Here is a 26,653-nt window from a genome sequence, read left to right as displayed (position 1 = left end):
ATGGATTTAAGGGTAAAAACTCAGTTACATAGAATGAATAAGGCTAGAGTACATAGGATGAATAAGTCTAGAGATCGAATGTATAGCATGAAGACTGTAATTAATAATACCATATTTCATACTGAAAATTTGTCAAGAGAATAGATTTTAGGTGCTCTCACTACACATATACACGTAAAAATGAGTAACTGTGGAAGGTTATGGATATGTTAGTTTGCTTGACTGTAGTAATTTGAGTATATATACATATAAACATTAAGTTGTACACTTAAATATATACAATCAAATTAATTTTTAAAAACAATCAGATAATACCCATTAAATATTTGATGAGTACAAAAGAATCAGTAATAACCCTTCAAATATCATCAATTAGGCAAAACCACCACTTGTGGACCAATTTGGCAATCTCTAGAAGATGTACATACCTTTTGGCTCAACACTCTCCATTCTTGGCAAAACAGTAGTACAAGGGTACAAGGAGATATGTGTAAGAATGTTCAATGTGGCACAGTGTTTAATAACACATACATAAATCATAATTTGTTTCTACTCGAAGACAATGAAAGGGCTAGATCTAAATGTAGCCACATGCATGTCTCAGACACACACTGAAATAAGAAAGAAGAATTCATAAAGCATGACAACAATTACGTGAAAGTTAAGATGTGTTAACAAATGATATATAGATAGATGGTCCTTAAAACGCTAAACGCTAAATTTCGAATAATGGTTATTTTAGGTTGCAAACGTGCATTATGACAGGTATAGAGATGATGACCATTTTGTTTGTGATATTTTAGTGTTTAAGCTTCTTAGTAAGCATATATGCATCAAGGATATTTTTATGTATTTTATGTGCCATAAATATTTTATTAAAAATAATTGTACCCAATAGCTTTTGTATCTATTGACAACTATATCCTGCCACACTGTCTTTCTACAACTGCGAGTCCCTGGCAGGCATGAGCGTTCAGAGCCAAGGCTTTGACACAAGTGTAAGTCCCAGAAGAACCAATAATAACTAATGAAAAAATGCAGAAAAGCACAAAGTCTCTGAAAAGAAGCCAAATCCCTCCACAACTATTTACCCAGTGGGTGTTTGTACATAAACTACCTGATACATTCCTACATCCTACGTCTCTGGCACTAACCTGGAACAGTAAAATCACTTCCCATCTCCAATCATAGTTTCTGCCTCTGATGTAGTCCCAGCTCTCCTGTTTGAGTTTCTGTAACCAGACACTAGCTCTTACCCTCTGTACCCCACTAGAAAGAGCTCTCTGACTACTCAGTTGCCAAATAACTCAGTTCTCTTGGGGTTCAATTACCTGAATTTCTTTCTTGGTTTTTTTTTTTTCAGATGGAGTTTTGCTTTTGTTGCCCAGGCTGGAGTGCAAAGGCATGATCTTGGCTCACTGCCACCTCTGCCTCCCAGGTTCAAGCGATTCTCCTGCCTCAGCCTCCCAAGTAGCTGGGATTACAGTCATGCATCACCACACTTGGCTAATTTTGTATTTTTAGTAAAGACGGGGTTTCTCCATGTTGGTCAGGCTGGTTTGAACTCCCAACCTCAGGTGATCTGCCCTGTGAAAGTGCTGCGATTACAGACGTGAGCCACCGCACCTGGCCCTGAATTTATTTCTTGTGGTTTTTCTCCTGACTTCTGCTTCATTGCTGATATCTGTGGCTCCCAAACTGGACTACTCATCATAATCATTACTGACACTTTAAAACATGCAGATCTCTGTGCCCCTCCACAGACCTTTTGAATCAGAAAATGTCCTAAAAGATTCCTATGGTCAGCCAGATTTTCCAAACACTGACCTGGACCGTGCTTCCTCCTGATTCTCTCCCTGCACCTCTTACCCAGACCCCGAAGCCCCTTACTAAGCCCAGCCTGGGTGTGCTTCCCTACAGCTGTGCCCTGGCTCTCCTTTCTCCTCTTCCTCCTTAACTTCAGGGATGGAAAGGACTGAGAGAGTGCCACTTAGGAAGTCAGGTTTCATTTGTAGTAACACCAATTCATTTGCATTTATTGTATGATTTTGCCTGAAAAAGTACAGCCGCCCTCTTAATTTATGCTGATAATTATGACTATTATTTGTAACATTGGGCTTGAAAAGGTATTTGGGAAAGTAAGAACTTAAGGTTCAAATTTTTAAATAATCTTATTTTGAATAACTTTAGATCTATAGAAATATTGCAAAGATAGCAGTAAGAGCATTACTTGTTCCAATGCTGTCAAACTCCATTTGACCAATGAGCTGTAAAGAACCTAATGTCTTGTAGGAACCCAGGCTGTATCTACTGAGCACTATTGTATTTGAGAGTATTCTATAGGCCAAGGTAGTCTGAGCAACCTGTCTCTATGGATAGTTTATAACGCACTAGAAGCCACAGTTGCTTTTGAACTGTGGCTCAGATAGTGGTCGGAAATGACATAAGTAAAAGGAAGCTTTATCAAGCAACTGGATCAGCCTGAATCAAAGCCCAGTAGAGCAGTCTTTAATATATAGGCAATGACAACAGCTGGGGTACTCCCTAGAAAGCAGAATCATGAACCCAAGGGCAAATAAAATAAAACCTCTAAGGATGGAACCTGGGTCTCTGCATTTGTAACAAGAGATTTTCCTGCACAGTAAAATCTCAAAAGCAGTGGGGCAGTGCATATGCTCTGACAAGCTGAAATAAATGTTAGCTATTATTTCTGGAATTTGCATAGCCACATCTCCTGTTTTCAGTCAACCAGTTCACAAAGCAAATGAACTTTCTGGCTATATTCTTCCTGAATTCCATCAGTAGGTCGCCTCTGTGGGGAACAGGACTTTCTATGCTACAACATTATTAATATCATTATTAATATTTAACATGGCATTAGGAGCTTATGATGTGCCAGCTATGTCCTAAACACTATATACGTTACCTCATTTAAAATTAACAGCACTCCTTTGTGGCAAGTATTTTTATTCACATATTACAGACAGGGAACTGAGATTAAGAGATTGTGCAAAATTGCACACCAAGTAAGCATTAGGGCAGTGATGTAATCTCATGTCCCTCTGACCTCAAAATCCATGTTCTTACCTCTACTCCAACACCATTCTTCCCCTAAACCAGTACTTTGAAATTTTTTTTAAGAGAAATAAGGGCTGGGTTCGGTGGCTCACACCTATAATCCTAGCACTTTGGGAGGCCAAGGTGGGTGAATCACCTGAGGTCAGAAGTTGGAGACCAGCCTTGCCGACACGGTGAAACCCTGTCTCTACTAAAGATACAAAAAAATTAGCCAGATGTGATGGTGTGTGCCTGCAATCCCAGCTGTTTAGGAGGCTGAGGTGGGAGAATCACTTGAACCTGGGGCAGAGGCTGCAGTGAAATGAGACTGCACCTCTGCATTCCAGCCTGGGCAATAGAGTGAGACTACATCTCACAAAAATAAAAATTTAAATAAATAAAAATTAAAAAAAAAATGGGTTAAAGTCCCATAGAACCCCACAGTGTGTTCCTCTAATTATACTTTTAAAATAGCGATGCTAAGAGAGCTAATGGCAGGGAGTCCTGCACCTTAGAGACAAGACCACTCTGCCATGATGGGAAGACATTCTTCGACACACAGACCACACATGCTTCCTGCTCTCAGGCTGTGAAGAAAAGGAAGATGATTTCTATTCCCAAAGAAAAAGAAAGGGTAAAAATAAGTGGAAAAGTTTGCTTTAAACAACAGACTTTCTGCAGAACACGAGATTACAAAATTCCATAGTAGCTGATAACACTGAATACAGAACAGGTGTATGTCTTTAGTAGAAGATGTGAAAGAAAACAGAATAGAGGATGAGAACTTACTCTTAGGACTCATGGTAGAAGAATAAACATGCATCCAAATGGATTAACAAGAAGGGAAAGGCAGCACTGGGTACATGGAAACCAGGGGACAACAATTAAAATAGCAATTCCATTTGGCTGAAGAACTTCTTATAACAACTGGAAAGCATAAGCAATTTGGAAGGAGTAAAACAATTTCATGGATATGGATTCCCCTGGGATCCAGCCGTTTTTTTCTCAGCCTGTTAACTAATTATACTTGTCACTGGAGAGATGGAGCATCACTTCAAACAAACAAACAAAAAAAAGGGGCCAAAGAATTTGGTTAGTGCAAGTTAAAGCTAATTTCCTTTCAACCAGGCGTTGACATAGAAAGTAGTTAGCTTTGGAGCTTGTCAAATTTAACAAAAATGGCCCCACTGTCTTTAATTCTTAAAACAGTTCACTGCCGACCATCACAAGAATAAAATATTTGCTCCTCCACTGCAAGGCAAAATTTCAGCAGATCTCAACATTTATAAAAATGCTTTCTAAGTATGTATGTAGATTTTTCTTTCTTCCTGTTGCCACCTATCCCTACATTGATAAATCCTGAATTTGATTGATATGCCCACACTGTAATATCAACTTAAAGCAAAAATGAATGCAATTGTTACAATGTAATCTAAGATTAATTTCACTCATATTTTTGTTTCTGACCACCAGTCTCATCATATCTTTCAATAATTCACACAAAAGTAGCAAATGGTTATTTTTGGATTTTGCTTCCAATCCCCCAAATAAGATTACAGCAGATTACATAGCATTTCAAACACATTTTCAAAATGAGAAATTGTAAAATCCTACTGTCTCTCCTGTAGAGTTTACACCTGAATTGTCTTGTCTGCCTTTGCAGGGGAAAAAATATATATATCTTGGAATGGGAGATAAAATCTACCAGGTATCACAGAGTCAAATAATGACTCAGACATTATATCTGGAAGATATTTCTCACTTTTATATAAATGCTATTGGCAAATAATCCTTAAATTTAAAAATATTAAGGATTTTGAAATGAGTCAAAACCCTTTGAGAGTTAAGTCTCTAGATTATTTAAAAGAAATAAAAAGCATAATACAGAAATAACAAATATGATTTGTTATTCCTAGATTGTGTTAGGGCTGATATTTGAAGAGTGGGGTTTTGAGATTATGCCTTTTGAGTCTTAATTTTTGTAGATTAAAAGACTATAAAGTCCAAAATCTATAACTGTGCCTTAGAGCCAGAAGATCCATAGATTGTGATTAAGAGGCAAAGAGAGAAAATTCTGGATAGAAAATAAAAGCCATGATTCTGTTAATAGCTATAACAAGGACAATTAAAAAAAAAAAAAAAAAAAAAAAAAAAAACGACTTGGGCAAACTCTCTGTGCTTGTTCTTCCCAGTAGATCAGTGTCACCATAGTCGAAGTTTAACAAGATACATGTAGATGAGGTGGAGAAAGCTTCCATTCTCCTAAGACTCAAGCTGAGGCTCCACTGGTCTTGACCACACTGTCTTTGGAAGCCTAACCATCCCTGGTGATTTTAGTGACTCAATTCTGTTCTTACAATGAAATAACTCAGATATAAAAGTTCTTTAAGGTTACGCTTAATGTTATTGTTTAGTCCTAGAGTGATACGGAGAGATTACAAAGAGAGAGAGTGAGAAAAGAGGATGTTTCTATCTTAAAACTATTGCTAAGATTCCTAAAAATCCTCTTTATGATAATTGCTGGTTTTGAGCATCCATCATGGGTCATGCAGTCAGAATTCATTGCCTCATGATTGCTACTAAATTCTTATATGAACTTCCACAGAGGAGGTGTTACACTGAAATATTAAGGGAAACCTATTAAAGATTAGAAGCATAATGTGCACTTTTCAAAACAATAAAGAGGAACATGAAAATAAAATTGATTAACCTTATGGAAAGCAGAAAATATAGAGCTAAAACTAAAGGCAAAACAGAATAAGTAGAAAATTTTTAAAAATTATAATTTTTTACTTAAAAATAAATTGGGAGAAAATAATGCATATCAGTACATGAGCTAACCATGTCAGGTAATGACAGAGCTTGAAAAAAATTAATCTCTGTTATTTATAAAAGAAATGAACAATGCAGAATTAACAAATACAAATATGTTAAAGGGTGCTATTTATAATAGTATCAGAACATGTTAAATACTTAGGAATAAGCTAAATTAATAAAAATTATAAAAATTTCTAAATGAGTAATTCAAAAAATTAAAAGAAGTTAAAGGCTAGATGCAGTGGCTCACACCTGTAATCCTAACACTTTGGGAGGCTGAGGCAGGTGGAATCGCCTGAGGTAAGGGGCTCAAAGCCAGCGTGGCCAACATGGTGAAACTACGTCTCTACTAAAAATACAAAAATTAGCCAGGTATGGTGGTGCTTGCCTGTAATCCCAGCTACTGAGGATTGAGGCTGAGACAGGAGAGTGTCTTGAACCTAGGAGATGGAGGTTGCAGTGAGCCAAGATTGCACCACTGCACTTCAGCCTGGGTGACAGAGCAAGACTTTGTCCAAAAAATGGAGAGAGAGAGAGAGAGAGAGAGAGAGAGAGAGAAGAGAGAGAAAGAAAGAAAGGAAAAAATTAAAGAAGACCCAGTTAATTGAAAGATATTCTATAGGCATAGAATGAAAACCTTTCATGTTATCAAATTGCAAATCTTCCCCCAAACTGATCTATTGACTCAATGTGATTCCAATAGAGGTGATTCCAACAAAGATTCAGAATGTACTCTTGGTGGAAGTTTATAAGTCAATTCTGAATTTTTACATGAAAATCCAAATGGCCAAGAAAAGGCAAAGTATCTCAAAGAACAATAAAAATGAAGAACATAGCCAATAAGATATCAAGAACTGTTATAAGTCTATATTAATGAACACAGTGTAATATCAAGCTAAAGAGAGAAAAATAGATCAGTAGAACAGAAAAGAAGAGATAGTTTTGGAAACACTTGATCATCTAATTTATGACAAAACTGATATGGCAGTGAAGGCACAGGTGGCATTTTCAATACATGGTATTGTGCCAAATGGATGTCAATGGAATAAAATATGTCTTGTTCCTTATTTCATACTATATACCAAAATAATGAAAAGTGGATCATGGACCTAAATGTCAAAGGTAAGACAATAAAAGTTTAAAAACACATAGGGACTGGGCGGTGTGGCTCACACCTGTAATCCCAGCACTTTGGGAGGCCAAGGAGGGCAGATCATAAGGTCAAGAGGTCGAGACAATCCTGGCCAACATGGTGAAACCCCGTCTCTGCTAAAAATACAAAAATTAGTTGGGTGTGGTGGCGTGCGCCTGTAGTCCCAGCTACTTGAGAGGCTGAGGCAGGAGAATTGCTTGAACCAGGGAGGTGGAGGTTGCAGTGAGCCAAGATTGTGCCACTGCGCTCCGGCCTGGAACCTGGCAACAGAGCAAGACTGTCTCAAAAAAAAAAAAAAAAAAAAAAAAACCCCACACATAGGAGGATAGCTTCATGATCTCAGAGTAGGCAAAACTTCTTAAATAGGATATGAGCAGCACTAGCCTTAAAAGAAAAATGAGCTATAGTCCATTAGATTCAGAATAACTATTCATTAAAATATTCTGACGAGGAGTGAAAAGTGTAGTGTGTGTGTATTGTGGGGGGTGGTGTCCAACACATACTTTTCCAAATCAATCCGAAAAACACAATCAACTCAATAGAGCAATGAACAAAAGTTTTAACAAGGTGTTTACAAGGGAAGACCCCCAAATGGTTAATAAAATAGGAAAGTAAAATGTTCTATTTTATTAGTCATCTGAAAAAAATGCAAATTATACCACGATGAAATCCCACTATTACCCCATTAGAATAAATCAGTGAAAAAGAAAAGCAATACCAATTGTTGGTAATGTGGAGCATCAGAATTCTCCATACAGCACTAAAAATTTCTTTGGCAATATCTACTACAGGTTGAATATATATACTCTATGAATCATTAATCCCACACCTAAATTTATACCCAAATAATTAGATGCATAGTTTCATCAAAAGACAGGTATAATACTGTTCATAGCAGCCCTGTTTATAATGGTCCACCACTAGAAATTATCCAAATGCCCACTGAGAGTTCAGGGAATAAATGATTCCAATGGATAAATTGTATTTATACAATGGAATACTGTCTGTGTCCACGTGGGCATCTATCACTGAATGCTATAAACTTGATAGCTTATGAATAATACAGAGTTATTTGTTACCTCTCTGGAGACTGAGAAGTTCAAGATCAAGGCACTGGCAGATTCTGTGTCTGGTGAGGACTGTTTCTTGGTTCATAGGTGGTGCCTTCTCCCTGTGTCCACATGTGGTGAAAAGGGCAAACATCCCAATCCTACCACATTTTTACGAGGACATACTATTTAATGGTGTTTGACAATAAGAACAGTGAAAGAAAGATCCCTAGGAAGGGTGATGCGTCAAAGGGGAAAAGGAGACACCAGGAGACTTCTGGGATGTGCATAATATTTTCTTTCAAGTTTAGCTTTTACAAATTTCTCTCTGTCTGGATGACAGTTTCTTGATTATGACCCCTTTGTCATCAAGACTTACTATTATGATTTGTTCACTTATCTTTATGTATGCTACATGTGAATAAATATTAAAATAAAAAACAAGAGGTAACATGGCTCTTGTCAAATGTAAATGGACAATTATCTTCAAGATGAAGCATATTCAAAATAAGATTGTTCATGTAAAAAAAATTTTTTGGCCTAAATGTACAATTTTATTGAAGACTGAAAAGAAATGCTATAAATAAAAACAGATACCACCTACTACATGGATGGTAATTATAATGTAATAAATACTCCAATTCTCCCTAAATAAATCTGCAAATTAAATGTCAGTTAAAATTCCAAAAAGATCTTTGATGAACTTTGACATACAGATTCTAAAATTCCTATGGAAACTGAAAATTTAATAATGACTAAGATGATCTTGTACAGGGAAAAAAATAGCTGGAAGAGGCCACTATAATAAGAAGAAGGAAAGAGGAGGCACAAGAGTATGAATTTATGAGTAATATTTTATTTAATGTAAATTATGTATGATAGAAATATTTATTTCACCCATAACTAGTTATAAATATTAACTAAATGTCAGTATTTTAACCTGTTTGGTACAGGTGCAGGAATAAAAAATAAACTGAGGGAACATAACATAGCAAAGAAACAAACCCCCTTCATGTATAGGAGAGTTTGGCACATAATAGAAGTAGGTTTTTATAAAACTGGTGATGGTGCTGGGACCATTAATTGGCTGTCCATATGGAAAAAGACAAAATTAGAACACTTCCTCTGCCTATATGCAAAACTTAATTTCAGCTAGATAAAATACTTAAATGTGAGCAGCAATCCTCTAAAATGTTTAGAAAAATGTGTATAAGAAAAAAAACCTTATCGTGTTTCGTCAGGAAACAATTTCTTTGAGTATAAAAGAAACATAATACCTAATGAAGAAAACTCACTTATCTTAACACATATTAAGTAAAATTAACAGAAAAATACCCACATGCCTAAAGTACAAGTTGAAATTTTTAAAAAATACTGTTTCATGAACAAATTCCCCTTAATTCACATATATATAATTCTAAACCATGGACTCACAAATAATAAAACATAAATATGGAATGCTATCCATTCAACTAAAAGCAAACTAAACAAGAACAAAAATCTTTTTTCCATTAATGAAAAAAATTCCATGAAAATGAAAACACAAGTCACAAACTGAATAAAAATGGTACAATCCCTGGAACAAAGAACTACATTCTCAAGTTATAGAACAAACTTCTACAAATCAATACAAAAAAACAATAACAGAAAGAGAAGCAACGAATAGAAACAATAGACAAATCACATTAATAAGTGACTCGGGCTGGAGGCGGTGGCTCACGCCTGTAATCCCAGCACTTTGGGAGGCCCAGGCGGGTGGATCACGAGGTCAAGAGATCGAGACCATCCTGGCCAACGTGGTGAAACTCTGTCTCTACTAAAAATACAAAAAATTAGCTGGGCATGGTGGCGCGTGCCTGTAATCCCAGCTACTCAGGAGGCTGAGGCAGGAGAATTGCCCGAACCCAGGAGGCGGAGGTTGCAATGAGCTGAGATCATGCCATTGCACCCCAGCCTGGGTAACAAGAGTAAAACTCCATCTCAAAAGAAAAAAAAAAAGTGACTGATAGTAGAAGAAACTCAAATAAATAATATATGAGGGGTTAAACTTGACCTCACTAATAAGAAAAACAAAGGTAAAAGCAACCATGAGTTTATATCATTTCCAGATTGTCAAAAGGCAACTCCATGGATATCACCAAGGTATGATGAGGAAGTGGCTCAGCAATTCTGCTTCTCGATTGCTGACATAGAGAAACTTTTATACAAGGCAAAGGAGAGAAATTTATACCATCACTCAGTAAAGAAAATGGATCTGTAAACTGTGGTCATCCATGCAATGAGTATACACAGCCATTAGAATGAGTAAACTGAGTCCACTTTTATCAACCTGAGAATCTTAAGTGCAACATCTTGAGTGAAGAAGAGGAGTTGGAAAATGATCAATGATCACTGAACAATCAAAAGAGAAGAAATTGTCAGACACAATTTAGGGTAGATTGTTAACCTATGTTGTGGGCACATTTATGTCTAATAAAGGTACAAAAAGAAGTATATAGGAGGCTATCAACTTCACAGTGATTCTTTTCTCTAAGATGTCAAGGATAATGAGACAGAAATGGTGTTTTAGTTGTGTCTTAACTGCTTAAATAGCTTCACTTAATATTGGTGATTGCTGAGTACACAGGTGTCTGTTATATTTTCTACACATGTTTACGGGTTTGAAATGTTCATAATTAAATTTAAACTATTTTAATATAAAATATTGTAATAGCTTGGAAAAATATCTTCTGGCATGAATTAAAAATGTAAGATTTGCTACTGCATGAGCTCTGGCCCAAGAAAAGGCCCAAGTATCAATTTTAAGTAGACTTTTGAATCTTAACCTGTACTAAGTCTTCTTCATGTTAGCTGCCCAGAAACTATCTATGCCAAGTGATCTTCTGCAGAGTATGAGATATTGACAGCTCTCTCCAAATACCAAGCTACCTGAATTTCTATGTCATCTCTCACCACCACACAATTACTCTAAGATGCACCAATAGATTTGCAAAATTTGAGTAGGTTCCTTTTTCTTCATGGAACAAAGTAATCCTGAACATGCTATTTCGTCTAGAGAAGCTATGGTCACCAGAAGATCTGTTACCTTTTGCATTCTTCTTCATATATTCAGTCTTAGTGGCATATGGCCTCTAACTCTATACCACATCTGAAATTAATCTATTACTTCCAACCCTGCTATCTGCCTTGGATTGAGCCACCATCATTTTCCATCTGGTTGATCACCACAGGTCTTGAAGTCACCTCCCTGTCTCTAGCCTCTTTCTCTTCATGTTTCACACTAAAATCCCACTGACCCTTCAAATTATTTGTTTAATGTCTGTCTTATAAGGATGATGAGACAGGGAATCCTTTCCCCATTGCTTGTTTTTGTCAGGTTTATCAAAGATTGTATGGTAGTAAATATGTTGTGTTGCCTCCGATGCGTCTGTTCTGTTTCATTGGTCTATCTCTGTTTTGGTACCAGTACCATCCTGTTTTGGTTACCATAGCCTTGTAGTATAGTTTGAAGTCTGGTAGTGTGATACCTCCTGCTGTGTTCTTTTTTCTTAGAATTGACTTGTCTATGCGGGCTCTCTTTTGGTTCCATATGAAGTTTAAGGTGGTTTTTTCCAGTTCTGTGAAGCAGGTCATTGGTAGCTTGATGGGGATAGCATTGAGTCTGTAAGTTACTTTGGGCAGTATGGCCATTTTCATGATATTGATTCTTCCTAACCATGAACGTGGAATGTTTCGCCATCTGTTTGTGTCCTCTCTTATTTCGTTGAGCAGTGGTTTGTAGTTCTCCTTGAAGAGGTCCTTTACGTTCCTTGTTAGTTGTATTCCTAGGTATTTTATTTTCTTTGTAGCAATTGTGAATGGCAGTTCATTCTTGATTGGGCTCTCTTTAAGTCTGTTATTGGTGTATAGGAATGCTTGTGATTTTTACACATTGATTTTGTATCCTGAGACTTTGCTGAAGTTGCTTCCCAGTTTCAGGAGTTTTTGGGCTGAGACGATGGAGTCTTCTAGATATACTATCATTGTCATCTGCAAATAGATACAATTTGGCTTCCACCTTTCCTATCTGAATACCCTTTATTTCCTTTTCTTTCCTGAATGCTCTGGCTAGAACTTCCAGTACTATAATGAATAGGAGTGGTGAGAGAGGGCATCCTTGTCTAGTACCAGATTTCAAAGGGAATGCTTCCAGTTTTTGCCCATTCAGTATGATATTGGCTGTTGGTTTATCATAAATAGCTTTTATTATTTTGAGATACGTTCCATCAATACTGAGTTTATTGAGGGTTTTTAGCATAAAGGGCTGTTGAATTTTGCCAAGGCCCTTCTCTGCGTCAATTGAGATAATCATGTGGTTTTTGTTTTTGGTTCTGTTTATGTGGTGAATTACGTTTATAGACTTCCGTATGTTGAACCAGCCTTGCATCCCTGGGATGAATCCTACTTGATCATGGTGGATAAGCTTTTTGATGTGCTGTTGCAATTGGCTTGCCAGTATTTTATTGAAGATTTTTGCATCTATGTTCATCAAGCATATTGGTCTGAAGTTATCTTTTCTTGTTGAGTCTCTGCCGGGTTTTGCTATAGGATGATGTCGGTCTCATAAAATGATTTGGGAAGGATTCAGAAACTGGACCCCTTCCTGACACCTTACACTAAAATTAACTCCAGATGGATTAAAGACTTAAACATAAGACCTGGCACCATAAAAACCCTAGAAGAAAACTGAGGCAAAACCATTCAGCACATAGGAGTAGGCAAGGACTTCATGACCAAAACACCAAAAGCATTGGCAACAAAAGCCAAAATAGACAAATGGGACCTAATCAAACTCCACAGCTTCTGCACAGCAAAAGAAACAGTCATTAGAGTGAATCGCCAAGCAACAGAATGGGAAAACATTTTTGCAGTTTACCCATCTGACAAAGGACTGATATCCAGAATTTACAAAGAACTCAAACAGATTTACAAGAAAAAAACAAACAAGCCCATTCAAAAATGAGCAAAGGATATGAACAGACACTTTATGAAAGAAGACATAAATGAGGTCAACAAACATATGAAAAAATGCTCATCACCTCTGGTCATTAGAAAAATGCAAATCAAAACTACATTGAGATACCATCTCATGCCAGTTAGAATGGCAATCATTAAAAAATCTGGAGACAACAGATGCTGGAGAGGATGTGGAGAAATAGGAACACTTTTACACTGCTGGTGGGAGTGTAAATTACTTCAACCATTGTGGAAGACAGTGTGGCGATTCCTCAAGGACCTAGAAATAGAAATCCCATTTGACCCAGCAATCCCATTACTGGGTATATATCCAAAGAACTATAAATCGTTCTACTATAAGGACACATGCACACAAATGTTCATTGCAGCACTATTTACAACAGCAAAGACCTGGAACCAACCCAAATGCCCATCAATGATAGACTGGACTGGGAAAATGTGGCACATATACACCATGGAACATTATGCAGCAATCAAAAATGATGAGTTCATGTCCTTAGTAGGGACATGGATGAATCTGGACAACATCATTCTCCACAAACTGACACAAGAACAGAAAATGAAATATCACATGTTCTCACTCATAGGCGGGTGATGAACAATGAGAACACAGGGACAGAGGAAGGGGAGCACTACACACTGGGGTCTATTGGGGGGAATAGGGGTGGGACAGTGGGTGGGGGGAGCTGGGGAGGGATAGCATGGGGAGAAATGCTAGATGTGGGTGAAGGGGAGGAAGACAGCAAATCACACTGCCACATGTGTATCTATGCAACTATCTTGCATGTTCTGCACATGTACCCCAAAACCCAAAATGCAATTAAAAAAAGGACGATGAGAAGAGGAAGCATTCCTGTTTTGGACCGCACTGTGTTTCCAATGCAATTTCTGCCATACAACACGGGGCTCCTATGTATTATTTGGGATATGAATAAACTAATGAACATTTTCCAAAGTACAAACAGGAGTTTTCTTCCTTTCCAGTTCAAACTTTTCTATGGTGACCCAAAGGGCAACATCCTAACTCCTTAGCATGGCATTTTAGACTCTTATCAGCATAACTGTCACTTACCTCTCTTCCTCCCCACTTCATTTCTTATACTTCTATCCCAGCCCTCTAAGTCCCAAGCCACAGTAGACTCTTCATTCAACAAATATGCCCTGCTTGTGTCTCCTGACCTTGATACATATTGTAGCCCTTAGAACACCATACTTTCCATTTTCCTCAGTGTAAATCTAATTGTTAACTTTCCATGACCCCTCAAGGATGGGGCTACCTACATCTTCCATGAGCTCCCTATACTTAGCTTCCTGCCCTGAGAGCTACCTGGCACAGTAGTTATGTCATTTCACTGAAATTACGTTCTTGATTTCTTCCCACAGACTTTAAATTTGAAGGCAGATACTCTGTTTTGTTCAATATTATGCCTCCGATATGTGAAAACATGCTAAATAAACATTTTCTCAATGAATAAATTGAATAAAACAAAAGGCAAATCAAGAATGTATTAAAGGCTCCACTGTCCTTTTTCTATGTCCCAACCATCCTGCAATAACTCTTAAACATTGTTTAAGATTCTCATTTGAAATTACCCATTATTGTAATCATATGCCAGATGAAAAGGCCACATCGATTTTTAAATGAGTGAGGGGAGAAATATTTTATTTTGTGGACTCTGTTTGTCTGTCAGAAACTCCTGATTTTAGTGAGGGAAAAACAGGGGCACAAATACAGCATTGGGCTCAGGGTCCCCATCTTCTCATGCCACCATGCACATCACTCTCATTTCTCCACTTGAAGCTCTTTCACAGGACTTAAGCTGCAGATGGTCTTGGTTACTGTTGCTAGGCAAAGCCTTCTGAGATGGAACCACCTGCCCTAATTAATAGACAAATATTTCTGAATGTGGGTCACTGGGGCTCACCAACACCCACATCTCTGAGAATAGATTTCTATGGCTGTGCTATCCCTCTCGGAGCCAGCCTATTCATTTTCCATGCCTTGTTAAATAGGTTCCCATCTGTCAGAGGCTTCCCTGTGGAGCTGGTATATTTCATTCTGAAACCCCATGGAGATAAGAAGCCTAGGAGAGATTCTTTTCCACACACACCTAGCTGTTCTGCCTTTTTCTTTTTCAGTGGATACAGAGCCAACTAGTGGTGGCTGGGCAGCATCAGGGGTCTAAAGAAACAGGCTTCTGCTTCTCTGCACATTTATTCCACTGAGTGCATGAAGGCTAATTGTATTGACATCCACTTTGGATGGGTTGGCTCCACATATGGAATAGTTAAATTTCCAGAGAGAGAAACTTAAACCGTACATATCCTTTGAGGCTTGGTTCAGCGATCACACTTCCACTCAGGACTGCCTCCTCTGTTCCCTACCACTGCGTTACCATGTTAAATTTGAATATTCTTTTTGCAAGTCTTTTCTCCCATCTGGATAATGAGTTTCTCAAAGCCAAGAACCGAATTCTGTTCTTCTCTACAACTCAGGGTGTATCACAACATATACACCCCATAAATGTTGGTTGAACAGAATAGAACCACAGACAAAAGGCCAAGAATCAAGAATGAAGGCCCATAAATGTGCCCTCGATTCTGAAAAATCCAGGCAAATCTAACCCCAAACCACAATTTGTCATGTATGTTTCTAGCTGCTGGTGGTTTCGTTTTGCATGTTAAGAGTTCACTGGTTTGGAAGGGTTGTTTATGAAAACTCATCTCCATTTTGCCCCTCCTCAACCCACTCCCTCTTGCTTTTTCTCTGATCACATGGCTGAAACAGCTCGGAAGGTCACCAATGGCATGCATGCTGTTCGATAGCAAAGTATTTCTCTGTTCTCAGCTTACTGTACTTATCAGCAGCTCTCAGCATTGCTGACTACATCTTCAAACATTTTCTTTCTACCCTAGTTGACACAATGATCTCCTTGACTTCCTCCTACCTTTACGGTGATCCATTCTCTGTCTTTATTTTCAGACCCATTATTTCCTATTTGGCCATTAAACATTGGAGTTATCCAAGGTCCAGACACGGGCCCTCTTCTCTGCTCACTCATTAGTTCATTTACTCTGTGATCTTACGTGTGAATTTAATTACCACCAAGGAACAAATGACTTACACGTGTTTATCTCCTGTCCAGAGCTGTTCTCTGAAACCTAGACTCCACTTTCCAGCTGCCTAATTAAAATTTCTATGTAAATGTGACAAAAACACTACAAATAAAATATAATCTCATGGTCTTTACTTCATCTCCAAATTTGTTATTCTTATGGATTTGCCACACAGAAGCATCTTAGATAGTATTCATACTGGTGCTGCTTGGGTAATACACTCATTTCTGTAACAGCTTCTGTGGCTCTGATCAGTAGAGGAATAAGGACTAAATGAAGTGGTGGGCCAAATGTGGGTCAGGTTAACAGCCCTGGAGGAGAAGGTGCTCAACCCCAATTTAATTTCAAAGACTAATAAGAGAGGAGAGGTGGTTTCCCAAGGAGATGCTGGGCAGACTGGAATCCCAAGACCACCACGGTGACCTCCCAGCCTCATGTCTTACACTCACACTCTGAGATACAGCCCACTGTGCTTCTCCTTGTTTTTCATATGTGTGCCATCAAATATGTACATTCTTCCCCTCTCAGGCCCTTACCTCATTTCTATACACAAAAGAACTCCCGGATCTCCCAGGGCTGCTATATGGAAACACCCATTTCCCTTAATGACACTGTCTGCCTACTAGCAACTTCCCCCTCCAGCAGCCTTAGGGGCCAATAAGCTCTCTAACTGGGAAATAAAACATGGCTTCCAGCAGCTAAGAGAGGCAGAATGATCCTTTGCATCACGTACATTTTCAGTTCAATGGAGAAAAAAATAAGGAGAATGACAAGTACATTTGTGAAAGTTTCTTTTATCCATCTCTGAATGTCTGACAAGCAATATACCACTTATGCAAGTGCAGTTTCTATTTACCGAAGATGTTACCTCTTGCAGTGGACCAAAAATTTTAGGTGATGAGAGCACTGCATTAGTATATTAAACCAGGTATAGAAATATAGGGGTTGAGGGTAATATTCCCCCCACACCAAAGCAGCAGAAATGCAGAAGAATGCAAGTCTCTATAGGAAAGCTCTCCCTCCAAAAAGTTATGCAGAGTCATTCAAAACTAGCTCTTGTAGAGAGAAAGTGCACACTATTAAGCACATTGGAAAGAGCGTGTATTTTATTTGTGATTCACTCCACTTACTAGCTTTTGTTACTTAACTACCTTGAGCCCTTTCTCCTTATGTTTAAAATATGTAGAATAGCATCTGTATTGCAAGGTTATCAAAGGGATTAGGGGTCATGTAGCTAAAGTACCTAGCATATTTATTCTTTTTTTAAATTAAGATGGAGTTTTGCTCTTGTTACCCAGGCTGGAGTACAATGCGTGATCTCAGCTCACTGCAACCTCCGGCTCCTGGGTTCAGGCAATTCTCCTGCCTCAGCCTCCTGAGTAGCTGGGATTACAGGCAGGCGCCACCATGCCCAGGTAATTGTTTGTATTTTTAGTAAAGACAGGGTTTCACCATGTTGACCAGGATGGTCTCGATCTCTTGACCTCGTGATCCACCCGCCTCGGCCTCCCAAAGTGCTGGGATTACAGGCTTGAGCCACTACACCCAGCCTAGCATATTTATTCTTAGATTAATTATAGTAGCACTTCCTACTATTAGAGATAAACCCTGATATCTCAGGATCTTAACATCATAAGAACTTAGTCTTTGCTCTAGTAAAGTCCAGTGTGTGATCTTTTATGCAGTGCTTCAGGGACCAACTTCCTTCCATCTTTGACACCTCCCTCCTCAGAGAACAAGGACCACACATTGGAGACTTTTATGACCGAGGCCCAGAAGTGAATGCCTCAATCCTGCCAATAGTTCCTGACTTCCCTCCATCACATGGCCACATCTAAAACTTTGAGTGTAACTGAGATAGGTAATCTAGCTGTGTCCCCAGGCTTGAGAAGGGCTAGCCAGTCTGCCTTCCTCCCCTAGCATAGAGTAGATGTCTAAAGAAGGTAGATTGTTATTACTCTGTGTTTCTGCAGTGATAACCCACTTTGTATTAACAATCTCATGTAATAACATGTCTAAAACAGGTTCAGACCAAGTGCTTTTAAAAGTTTTGAGAGAGAGCAGATCCTTAGCCTCACCCTGATTACTTCCTATGTACTACTCCTCTGTGGTCTTCAGTAACTTTGGGGAACACAAAGTTCTCTAGCAGGAAATCAATGTCCCCTGCACCAGCCCATGAGTGAGCCTGCTCCTATGATATCCTCTACATGTACTTGGAAAACTCCTAATTGTCCTTTAAAGTTCAGCTCAAAACTCACCTCTTCAGGTATGTCTCCTCTGACCACCCTGCCATCCTTCCATGAGACACTCAACCTTCCATCACGCAATCCCAATGTCTTCCTTAATGTCTAGTTCAGCTTGCTTATCCTGTTGCAGGGCTTCTAAATCTTAGCACTACTGACATTTTGGACTGACAAAACAGGCCTGTGAATTCTAGGGTGTTTAACAGCAGCTGTAGCTTCTACTTGGTAGATGCTTTTAGTAGCCCCACCTTCCCCAATCATGACAATAGAAATATGTGTCCAGACATTGCCAAATGTCTCCTGTGGCGGGGGAGGGGAGGTGCCAAATCAACCCCATGTAGGGACCACTGCAGTGTGATAGTTATTTACGTGTCTGTTCCACTAGATAGTAAGCTTCATCAGAGCGAGCCCCAATCTTATTCTGCTCTATATATTAACTATAGCATCGGATACATGTAGATAATCCACCAATGTTTCTGTTTGTTTAGTTTTTCTTTTATAAAGGAAATAAGAAATAAAGAAGAACAAGAAAAGCAATAGCAACTATTGAAAAGGAACAACCTGGGCAGAATATTTTAATCCTATTGCAGAGGCAAGGAGTCAATATACAGTATTAAAGGATTAAAATAAGAGCCTTTAAATTGGGTTGAGGAGCCTAACGAAATCTTCTTAATGCTTTGTATATAACTGGTCCTTTGTTCTGAAATACACACAAGAACGCAGTCATCTTAAAGCCTTTCAATCTGCCCTTCTTGGAAGCTTCCCCCCGCTCAGATTTGCATTAGTGATTTTAAAAGGGTGGCAATGTGATGAGGAAGAAGGAAATATACTCATCCCAAACATGTCTCTGAATGAGCTTTTCATTTCAGACTTCAGCTACTGGATGACTATTAATTTGAGCTGTATTACTAACCCACTGTAAAGTCCAAGGAAAGTCACCATTAACACCAAATGCTACAAATGTTGATGGGGTTGGTGAATGAACAAGTGTCCTTAGACTCAGATACCTTGGGTCTAGTCTCTCCTGCACATGGCTAGCAGGGTACCAGTCAAACTGCACAATGGAAGGGTTTTCAGAGTTCTTGAACAAGATTGCTTACAGAAGGTAAAAGTAAATACAACTCAGAGTCCTTAGTTAATGACACGGAAACTGTATGTTGAGAAATCATTTTCTTTGAATATCTCGTGTTTACACAGGGTCTCGGCCCTCTGAACAAAGACATTTGTAGCCAAGTTGAGAATGTTTATATAAGGACGAATGCCAGGATAGTGAAGCATAGAGAAATCTTCCTTCCCAGAGTTGGCCCAGGTAATGAAGATACAGACCTCTCCTTCCTTTTCCCAGAAAATGTTTGCTTATATTCCAGAGTAAAAATGGAGTATCTCTTCCCTCTCACTTCCTCCCTCTCTCCCTCTCCCTCGGTCTCTTTCTCTCTTTCTCTCAAAATAAGAAGCCCACCAACAGCTTTAACCTTGGGTTCCTCTCCTGTAATATATCCCACTGCAGGTACAGGTTCCACCAAGCCCAAGGATCAACAGAGGCAACTGATGCAACTCCTTTGGCTGCTCCTTTGGTTATGAGTGATGAGTTGTCTTTGTCTCTGACCCAGAGGTCTCATGTTATCTAGCAAGTAGGTTACAAACCTCACACTCTGACATAACGTTATGTTCTAAGTATCTAACCTCTTCATACATTCACTCATTCTACAGATTATTTTTAGAGTACCTATTATATTTCAGAGATCCCTCAAAGCTTTTAAGGCACAGCAATAAATATAAGAGGTCCCTGAGTCGATGGAACTTACATTGCAAAAAATGAGTAGATGATAAATGAATATACATGTTAAAAAGTTAATTTTATATGGTTTAATTTTTTTAACTCCAATAACGAAAATCTAGAAATGCAATGTGGTACAGAGTGACTTGATGTGGGCCAAGAGCCAGTTGACCACCAAGTGGTCAGGTCAGGCCTCTCTATGTTGCTTAGATTTAAAGTGCCTAAAGGAAATGAGGCAGGCAAGGGTCAGGGGAAGGGTCTTCCAAGCATAAAAAGCAAGCACAAAGACCCTTACACAGGAGCAAATGCAAAATATTTGAATAATTGAAAATAAGAGACCAGTGTAGCTGGAGGACAGTGAACCAAGGCAGAAGTGGTATAAGATAAGGTGGGAAGCGGAATAAAAGGCTGGGTGGATCAGGCTTGGGGGCTAGAGCAGTAGATGTTATGAGTGTTATGTTACACTATGTTATGTGTTGTGTTATGTTATATTATGTTATACTATGTTATATGCAATGAGAAGGGTATGGAGATGTTTATATCCAGATAGTTGGAGTAAAACTAAATTGGAGAAAAAAGCCAAACGTGTAAAGTTAGACTGAATAGAAATTTGCAAGCAAATCAGCAGGGTCTAAGACTATTCACATCAGTCAAAATGCAATGCTCCCGCATTGACTGGATTGACTGTGGAGCAGTGATTGAGAGTGTGGCTGGCTTGAAGCAACATGATCAGGGCAGCCACCTTGCAATGATGCGTTCTTTCTGTATAAATGAAAGCAATCTAAGACGGCCCTTTTCTCATTCTTGGGTAGCTCTGTCTGATTCTACTCAGCTCATGGTTTTCATAGTTTAATCAAGGAAAAAAATATCCCAAAAGGTTGAATTATGCAAATGTTCACATTTGAATAGAACATAAGATTCTTTGACTTCTCGCTTGCGGTGTCTTGTATTATCAGAGAGCTGGTGGCACACTTTACAGAATGCTACCAGGAAGAACAACAAGAGGAAAGAGTTCTGGTCATCGCGGCAGAAAATCTGACTTTTCAAATCTCTATTCTTACTCTGGTGAACTGTGGGATCTTAGAAAAAAGCCTCAGAAGCAAATCTCAGTTTTCTCAACCATAAGACAGGAATATTAATAAATCCATGGGAAGTTGTTGAAAGAAATAAGTCAAATGAGAACAAATATAAAACTGAAGCTCCACAAACGTTATATTATTTCTTTCAGTTCAAGGAAGAGAATTCTCTGTTTGCCTCTGAAATATTTGCTATCTCCTGAAACTAAATCCACGCTTTGGGTAACATGCCTCCTCAGCATTTATTATTTAAGGAATTTAATAATAAAGTTCTTAATGTTGAAGTTCTTACAGAAAGTGAAATTGAAGCAAGCAAAGAGGGAAAAAGTCTATCTTTCCCTAGCTTAGCTTTACTTATTTTAGAATAATTTATAATGGCACCAGACAAAGGCCCATTCGTCTCTGTCCCTCGTGCCACAGACACATCATTAGAATGCCTGCATTTGCTGCTAGCTAGAGTGATTACCGGAGGTTAAGTTTAGGATATCTAGTTCCATGGCTTCTCAGGATTCACCTCTGAGCAGTATTGCGTTCTTTAAAAATAGATCCAAAAATCTGAGCTTCACTAATATAGCTAATCATGTTTTTTTAAAAGTTTATACTTATTTAAACAATGCTTAAGAATTAAGCATTAGACACAACTAGATACCTCATCATTAATTCTTGAACATGATTACTATTTAATACAACATAAATTTCCTACCTAAATTTTAATCTAATCTTTTAACTAAATAATCCTAAATCCTTATGTCAGAGCTGTAATTCCTCCCTCTATTCTCTATTCTAGCCAGCCAGATTTTTAGAAATGTCTGTAGGTTGTCTTGTTAATTCTCAGAGCAGAGGTGTGAGAAGTGTGTGTGCATGCCTGTGTGTGTGCATGTTTATGTGTGTACATGTGTGCATGTGTGTGTGTGTGTGTGTGTGTGTGTGTGGAGACTATTTTGTCAGAAGGGATTCTTTTAAAAAAATTATTTCTTGTTTCCCTGTTTCTCCCATTGTGGACAGCAGAAATTTTATTAGGCCCAAAGGACCAGATCTTTGAGAGTTAGAACTGTGTCTTTTTTACTATATCTCTAGTACATAACCATATTCCAGCACTTAGTTGACACTCAATAAATATATGACAAAAGAATAAATGGACACATGGATGAATAAGGGAATCATGGCACTGAAATAAAAATCACTATGACTTGCTCCCTTATAATAGAAAAAAAATTATATGGACATCTATCTTTTCATATAAATTTTGTATCTCTTGTAATTGATGGGCCTAGGATGAAATAAAAATGTTGAATGAAATAATTTCATTATCAATGAGTTTAATGATAACATCAATTATTAACTTGTCTGAGACACAGGATTAGACCTACAAAATCCTACATTTATACTGTAAGTAGTTTTATCAAGGGTTCAGTGTCTGGTTGAAAGGGAATAAATTCTAAATAACATGTATACAATAACACAAGAAAAAAATAATGGAATGACATTGTAAATGGCACTAAACATAAAATGGTCTTAGTCTAGGAGGCGGTACACCCTGGGAGACAGAGCATGAACTCTGGCACCACCCTTTGCTGGCTGCCTGACCCTGGACAAATGACTAAACCTCCCTCTACTTTATCTGTAAAATGGGATACCACTGTAACCTATTGCAGTGAGTTGTGAGAGTTGAGTGAGTGAATGCAGCTGATATATTAGAACCATGCAGGATACACGGTAAAGACTTAGTAAATGTTGGTTGTGACTGTTACTACTATTATTATCATTAACTGTTAGAAATTACAACTTAAATGGGTGATAGAGAGCCAAATATACTTTCGAGAAAATAATTGCTGACTAAACTAAGTTCAGCTCTCCCTCTTTTAGACAACACCTGAAGACTATTTCCAGTTTAGTCTACTGAAACCACCATATGTCCTATCAGGTCCCTATAATCCTGGTTGTGTTTTATCTTCAACTATAAATTATTTATAGTCAAAGATATCTGTCTTCAGATTCATACTCCAATATGAGAATATCTATACTGCCGTGACAGAGATGTTTTCAAACATAAAAGAAAAGGCAGAAGTCTAGTCATTCTTCACCTCAAGATACTTCAACAGCGCACTGAGACCTTAGCCTGTACTTGGAATTTTTTTGTCATGTCTCTCCCCCTTAAAGCTCCGGGGATTCATACATAAATGCTGTCCCTGCCATGTGGAATGTGTTCCCCATCTGTTTCACTTAGCCAATGACTGCTCCTCTGCAAATGCTCCTTTCTCCACCATGTGTCTTCTGCAACACCGGCTGCAGAGTGGGCACCCTTTCCTGCCCTCTCTGCAATACACTAAATGTCTCATAGCAGGGCTTGTCAGCTGGGATTGCAGTTGTCTGCTGACTTGCTTCCTTTCCTCTTTAACAAACATATCTGGATCTAGCGTATCTGTGTCTCCAGTGACTGTCATGGTGGCACAGTGATGATTTGTTGGGGAAAAAAAAAACATTTTTTTTTTTGCAATGGGAAGAAGGCAAAGAAACTGAATATAGGGAATTTCCACTGTCATGAAAATATAAATAAGGTGCTTCTCTGCTTCTGCATCTGTATCATCTTCAAATACAAAAAAAACTGGCCAGGCGCAGTGACTCACGCCTATAATCCCAGCACTTTGGGAGGCCGAGGCGGGTGGGTCACGAGGTCAAGAGATGGAGACCATCCTGGTCAACAAGGTGAAACCTCATCTCTACTAAAAATACAAAAATTAGCTGGGCATGGTGGTGCGTGCCTGTAGTTCCAGCTACTTGGGAAGCTGAGGCAGGAGAATTGTTTGAACCCAGGAGGCGGAGGTTGCGGTGACTCGAGATTGTGCCATTGCACTCCAGTCTGGGTAACAACAGCGAAACTCCGTCTCCAAAAAAAAAAAAAAAAAACCCCGCGTGTAATCCTAACATGGATCTGCAGTGTGATATGGGGTAGAACCAGTTAAGATTTATTCTAGTCATAAGATATATCAATGAATTTTTCCAAGCTTCTTATCGCTCTCATTTCTTCTAGGAGCACAAGCCTACTCTTCCCATCTTTCCACCTGCAATGGAAACGAATGCCTCTCTTGGGGAATTAAAGCATCCTAGAACAACTGATTACAGAGGATCAATATTTTTTATAATTTTCTGGAAATAGGTTCATTAGAGTGGAGATTAATCAAGTGTTTTCTGAATAATCTACATTCACCCAGCTCAAAGGTGGCCCAAAATTAACACAAAAAATTCATTTTAATGTTCACCCATAAGATGTCTAAAAACTTCATGGTCATAAAAAACATTGGATATGTCATCTCCTAATAACTTTAGCATCTGAGGCAAAGTGGGCTTAAGAAATTTACATTCAACAGGGAAGTCTGCAGAGTTGATCATCCAATCTATAACACTATGATTAATATTCTTGTAGATTATAAACAATGCCTTTATTATATTTTATCATAAAAATAACTTTAAAATGTAAGAGTTTAGAGGATTTATAATTGGCACCCATGTGCCCATCTTATAGATTTAACCGATGTTAATATTTGACAGATTTGTCTCAGATCCTTTTAAAATACATGAACAAACATCCATCCACCCACATAGAGCATTAGACATGTTCAGTTAATTACTCTGGTCAATACCCCTATCATATTCCTATCTTGGCTCCCTGATGACCCTACCTGACAACAGCATGCTTCTATACTGTCATTGTTTTTAGACTTTCCCTACATATCATTGTACCCATAAACAGCTTACATTGTCTTGCCCGGTACTTACCTGTTCTGCTACCTGTATTATCTTGCTTCCTTCTCCTTTATCTCCCCTGCCCTTCAATACTGGTTTGTTTCTGGAAGGACGTATATTATAAAGCATAATGGTTCCAAGCAATGGCAGCTGGACTTTCTAATCCAACCCACCTTCTCTTCAGAGAGATCAGAAAGGTAAAGCATCTTCTGTTTTTCCTTCTGTCTTTCCCCACTAGAAAAGTTCTTTCACCAGCCGGGTGCGGTGGCTCATGCCTATAATCCCAGCACGTTGGGAGGCCGAGGCAGGTGGATCACGAGGTGAAGAGATCGAGACCATCCTGGTCAATGAGGTGAAACCTCATCTCTACTAGAAATACAAAAAATTAGCTAGGCATGGTGGCTCGCGCCTGTAATCCCAGCTACTCGGGAGGCTGAGGCAGGAGAATTGCCTGAACCCAGGAGGCGGAGGTTGCCGTGAGCCGAAATCGCGCCATTGCACTCCAGCCTGGGTAACAAGAGCGGAACTCCGTCTCAAAAAAAAAGAAAAGAAAAGTTATTTCACTTGTACCCAACCCACTTGTCTTCTCTTTCCCTACCAAATCATCTCAGGAAAATATTTATCCCTCACTTCATTTCAGTTTTGGTTCATCCCACGATCCTATCCTATCTCTTATCTCCAGATATTCAGGAGAGAGTTTCTGTCCCATCACTTGGATGCATTCCCTTTACAATATGCTCAACTATTCCATAAATATTCCACGAGAAGAAACATCAAAGATAGGTTTTCATGCATTGTTTGAGTCAGAATCAAACAAACCACTGCAACTTGGAACTTTTCTAATGGGGAAGTAACAAGGTGCATCAGCAATACTGCCGGGCTAGGATACAATCCTTCTAATCTTATTTCCTGTGATTTACAAGTGGCAATAATCCTGGCCAATACAGCTGAGAGCTGTGTTAGGCATGCAGCTCCTTCTATAGAAAAAGAACATCCTAGATTTAAAGTCAAAAAATGATAAGTCACCAGGAATCACAATCTCTAAAGTCCTATAGATGTCCCAGATATTCACAATTGAATATCTGCCCTGTCATCTATCTCCCCATCATCTTTAAATATACGTTTTTTTCAGTAAAGTGAGTTCATCTTTTTGTATCTTTCCCCTAATTTGTTGCACAAATTATCAACACTTTCTACTGCAATTTATTGAGGCTCCAAAATTTTCATCCACTTTGTGAGTTAAATAGTTCTTTAGCGATGCATCCTGAGAACCCACAAAAAAATCTAAAATATTTTCTCTATGGGAAAATATGTAGGAGAGTGGTAAGTGAACCATCTTCTGGGTGTCCATGTACATAAATCTTTTTTTTTTTAAGCCACAGTTTTGCTCTTGTTACCCAGGCTGGAGTGCAATGGCGCGATCTCGGCTCACCGCAACCTCCGCCTCCTGGGTTCAGGCAATTCTCCTACCTCAGCTTCCTGAGTAGCTGGGACTACAGGCACGCACCACTGTGCCCAGCTAAGTTTTTGTATTTTTAGTAGAGACGGCGTTTCACCATGTTGATCAGGATGGTCTCGATCTCTTGACCTCGTGATCTACCCGC

At 38.6% G+C, this 26,653-nt stretch overlaps 1 protein-coding gene and 1 long non-coding RNA gene across 2 annotated transcripts in view; one reads left to right on the top strand and one right to left on the bottom strand.

Moving 5' to 3' along the window:
• LOC128932496 (uncharacterized) overlaps positions 1-24,732 on the top strand; it is a 127,237-nt gene extending 102,505 nt beyond the window's left edge. The window contains exon 3 of the long non-coding RNA XR_008482383.2: positions 24,337-24,732. This is a non-coding gene — a long non-coding RNA (uncharacterized LOC128932496). The remainder of the gene's footprint in view (positions 1-24,336) is intronic.
• AGBL1 (AGBL carboxypeptidase 1) overlaps positions 1-26,653 on the bottom strand; it is a 798,761-nt gene that overhangs the window by 133,889 nt on the left and 638,219 nt on the right. The gene's annotated exons all lie outside the window — the stretch shown is intronic.

Source organism: Callithrix jacchus, chromosome 6, assembly GCF_049354715.1.
Source record: "Callithrix jacchus isolate 240 chromosome 6, calJac240_pri, whole genome shotgun sequence".
Classification (NCBI taxonomy): Eukaryota; Metazoa; Chordata; class Mammalia; order Primates; family Cebidae; genus Callithrix; species Callithrix jacchus.
This window is presented reverse-complemented; position numbering and strand designations above follow the sequence as displayed.